This window comes from Carassius carassius, chromosome 6 (genome assembly GCF_963082965.1).
Source record: "Carassius carassius chromosome 6, fCarCar2.1, whole genome shotgun sequence".
Classification (NCBI taxonomy): Eukaryota; Metazoa; Chordata; class Actinopteri; order Cypriniformes; family Cyprinidae; genus Carassius; species Carassius carassius.
Window position 1 is genome coordinate 12,056,691 of NC_081760.1, and position 4,597 is coordinate 12,061,287.

General features: G+C 39.4%; 1 long non-coding RNA gene across 1 annotated transcript; it reads right to left on the reverse strand.

Moving 5' to 3' along the window:
• Positions 1–2,081: 2,081 nt before the first annotated feature.
• Positions 2,082–4,256, reverse strand: LOC132141873 (uncharacterized). The gene is made up of 4 exons (XR_009433945.1): positions 4,210–4,256; positions 3,164–3,214; positions 2,896–2,949; positions 2,082–2,599 (listed from the first exon to the last, which is right to left on the reverse strand). It is a non-coding gene; the product is annotated as an uncharacterized LOC132141873 (long non-coding RNA).
• Between the last annotated feature and the right edge of the window lie 341 nt (positions 4,257–4,597).

Below are 4,597 nucleotides of genomic sequence, written 5' to 3' on the forward strand. Positions count from 1 at the left end.
TAATGCTAGACAGATACTTTGTTTGCACAGTCCTACCTAATGTACGTCTTGCGCCAGGGGGGAAACGTTTACCTAGATGAAAGAAAGTCATTGTCTCACCAGGCTATGTTTATTTGGCAATGTATTGCAGAAAAGAAAAGTGAAAATGAAGATGCAGTTCCAGTAAACTCCAGTTACCAGTTCATGTTTATTCTTCAGGTGATTCAAGCAATACCAACTAATCAGACTCAATACTGACATTACAGGTGGAATTATAAAATAGCAACAGGCCTTAAAAGGGATAGTTAACCCAAAAATGAAAATTCTGTCATAATTTCAAGTTGTTTCAAACCTGTATGAATTTCTTTCTGCTGAACACAAAATAATTTTTGAAAAATGTCTGTAACCAAACAGTTGATGGACCCCACTAACTTCCATAGTAGGAAAAAAAAAATCTATGGAAGTCAATGGGGTCCGTCAACTGTTTGGCTACAAAATTTTTTTTAATATCTTTTCTTTAAAAAAAAAAAAGAAATTCATACAGGTTTGAAACAACTTGAGGGTGAGTAAATGACGACAGAATTTTCATTTTTGTGTGAACTATACCTTTAATGCAAGATTTTAATCATGTTTTCTGGTCAGAATTAGCTGATAGGAATTCCAAAAATTTCAACAGATAAGACCAAGTCATTTTAAAACATGCAAATAAACAATTACATGACAATACACAATAAATAGAACATTTAATTAATAAATTAATCAGTAAGTCAGGACAGCCCATTCATCCAGGTAGTGAAATTGCATCACTCATGGTCAAGTGCATTGTAAAATGGATGAAAGTCCTTGGGTAAAACATGTTTCAGTTCTTGAAGGTGCTTGAACTTCAGGGCTTTAATTTTTGGGGTGGATGTATAGAGTGGGGCAACGATGACACACGTCTTCCTCAGGGATGGGGATGTGAAGGGTTGCCAGTTGTCAGAGTGTAGCAATTTAAACTCCATACTGCCATCCACATTGTATCTAATAGATAGATTAAAGAAAAGAAGGGGGGAAGGTTGTCGGGGGACATAGGTCACAGAGATAAGAGGGAACCAAAAGCATGTTTAGATTTATGAAACCAAATATGTTAATATGATATGGCTAATGTTTCATGTATTTGTGAAAAAGTGTGTAAAAAAAACAAAAAAAAAACACACCTTACTGCTCGAAGGTCATGCACCGTAGGATCTCCAACTTTGCTACCAGGTCGGACTGTCTTACAGATGTTGACTTTGCTGAAGTCTTGGAAAAAGCTGTAACCAACATACTTCACCTCGTATGGTTTTGGACTGGAACGAGCTCCTCGAATAACTGCAGCATACTCAGCTGGAACATGTATGTCATGGTTTCTCAACTTCCTCTCAATCACACTGTGCACAGAGTCACATTCCATTTGTGTGTGACCTCTTTCAAGGTACTTCTGTGTCACACTTTTCTTTTTCTCAGTAGCAAACTTTAAGAGGGCATTGCTCAGGACCAGATTTCTGTTTTGATAGCCACACCCATCACTCCAAAGGATGAATTCATTGTAAGTGGGGTGTGCTTCAAGGTAATCCACAATGCAGGAGGCGAACTCGTTGGCAGAGACCCCAGCTTCACCGTCATGCCAAAGGTAATTTTTTGCTTCATGTGATGCCATTTTGTAGTACAGGGCAGACGCTTGAAGCTTTGGGCACAGGAGAAGGCCCTGCAGATCCATGCATGCAACCAAGGTTGTGTTGTTTGCAAGTTGTTTGTCCTTTACCTTTTCTGCTTGTGCATCGTCCTTTTTAACACAGTGTTCCTCCCACATGGCAGCCTCGATGTTCCCAGCTTTGAAGGCACAGCAAGTGTCACACTGATCTTTCTTCAGATGGAACAGAGAAAGATTTAAATCGTTGAAGGTGTTAGCGAATACTTGCCATGACAGAGGCTGGATGCTGTGGTCTGCACATGATTGCTTATACTGTGTGTGGAGATGACTGCTGGACTTGAAGAAAAGCTTCAGGTACATCTTTGATGAGGAGGACCTGCAGTAGTGCGATGGAACTTTTGGCCAATCCAGAAGGAAGGTCTTTAGGAAGTCCTGCTCCTCTGTCCTTACACTCAATCTCGCCATCTTCTCAGGACTTTCCCCTCTTCGCCCAACCCACTTTAAAAAAGTCCACTGCTTGATGCCAAGTGTAGACAGGAACATCCTTTGACAAACTCTGAGCCTTTTACCATCTACACATAAACAACAAAAGAGAGATGCTGACCTCCGAGATTGAACCGCTTCTGTCCGGCGCCGCTTGACATCACTCACCTCCACCGATGTTTTCACATACATTCTCCTCTCTTTCCATTCCAATTTCCCCCAAAAATACTTGAAAATTTCCTCCCTCTTCCCTTCATCAATTTCGGAGCAGTGTAGTTTGCTTGATTTCTTGCAGGACACAGATCGGCACCGGCCGCCAATTTTTCTTTCTTCTTTGATGACAAATTCATTTTTTTTTCCATCCAAGATAAGATTAGCCCCTCATTCTTTTCCTTTTCTGGATGTTACCCTTCCAAGTGTCTGGGTTGGCCCTCTTCCTTGACCTTCCACGATTATCAATGGCACCTTCATATGATTAAAAGAAAAAGAAAATAAAAATGATGTTCTACAAATGCACATTTCTCTTACATGGTTTCTTAGCATGTGGATATATGTGTGTGTGTGTGTGTGTGTGTGTGTGTGTGTGTGTGTGTGTGTGTCAGTGTGTAGGCATGCATTTAAGTTTGGCATTGCTGTTTGTGTGTTTGTGTGTGTGTGTGTGTGTGTGTGTGTGTGTGTATGTGTGTGTGTGGGCGCGCGCATGCGGCTGAGCACACTAGTAGCTGACAGAAATGTAAAAATAATGACAATAAGTTACTCACCTTCATAGACAGGTGTGTAATCCGGCTCATTTTCTGGATCGTGTTCAAGTGAGTCTTAGAATAATAAAGAGGAACACATTTAGTACAACGAATGCACTGTTCACATCATTCAGATATAAGATTGCATTAATTTTGACTGGTAATCGATTAAATATGCTAGATTTGTAATTAGTAATGGGCTTTAGTCTTTAAGTCCTACTCGAAACTAATGTGAGGTGGAGGCTGTAGTACAGTCTAATCTGAGAAGAAGAAAAAGAAGAATACTTACCCTCACTGGCAGCTATTTCGGAATGATTTTCTTTATCACTTTCCAGAGAATCTAACAACAATACAGATAAAATGCATTTAGCACACTGAATAGCCTACAATGTTTAAATAATTCAGAACTGATCTTGCATCAGTAGCTTTGACCAGCACAGTAACTATACATTTTGAATTCTCTGTGATTAAAGGGATAGTTCGCCCAAAAATGATATTTAAGCCATGATTTACTCACCCTCAAGTCGTTCGAGATGCATCTTTTTTCAGACGAACACATTTTCAGTTATTTTAGAAAATGTCTTAGATCTTTCAGTGGTTATAATGGGAAGCAATGGGGTCTGGCTGCTTCAAGTCCGAAAATTGCTTGCATCCTTCACAAGAATAATCCATCCGGCTCCAGGGGGATAAACGAAGGCCTTCTGAGGGTAATCCGTGCGGTTTTGTCATAAAAATATACATATTTAAAACTTTATAAACAAAAATAACCGGCTTCCGGCGGTGGTCGCAAGCGTTCATGGAGATGGATGCTGGCGTATAATGTAGGGCGTAGCCCAGTTATTTTCATTTATAAAGTTTTAAATATGTATATTGTTACAACAAAACCACACGGATTACCCTCAGAAGGCCTTTGTTTATCCTCCTGGAGCCAGATGGATTACTTTTGTGAAGGATGCATGCACATTTTGGGACTTCAACGATGTGGACCCCATAACTTGACATTATAACCACTGAAAGACTGAAGACATTTTCTAAAATAACTGACAGTGTGTTTGTCTGAAAAAAAGATTGACGTATGCATCTCGAACGGCTTGAGGGTGAGTAAATCATGGCTTAAATATCATTTTTGGGTGAACAAACCTTTAAAATGTTTTAATTTAGCAACATACAATTTGATGGGTTAGTACTTGGAAATGCAACAGCATTTTCTTGGATCAAGGGAACCAAAATAACATGTGTGACAGGCTTTCACCTTAATGTGCAACACATCAATAGGCTTTAGGTTGCTGTATAGGTAGCTACTGGGAGAAAATAATTTAAGCCTAAAGTATCTACCCTCATTGGCAGCTGTCCGAGAACTGTCACTTTCAAGTGAATCTACCCTTACGAAAATTAACCATGGTTTTACTACAAATAAAACCAAAAAAACATGGTTACTATAGTTAAACCATGGTAAGCACAAATTAACCATGGTTTTGCTATATTAACCATAGTTTAACCATGGTATATGTAGTAAATCTGTGGTTATACAAATGGCAGTCAATATGCCAAAAAACCATGGGTTACTACAGTTTTACTATAATAAAACCATGAGAGAGGAAAGCTAGTTAACATTTCAGTAGGGCTCCTCCGATCACAATCGGCCGATCGTTATGCGCATCTCGTCAGTAAAGCTGGTTCTCTAATCAGCGGTAAATTCCCTCAGGTGCGTGAATTCACATAG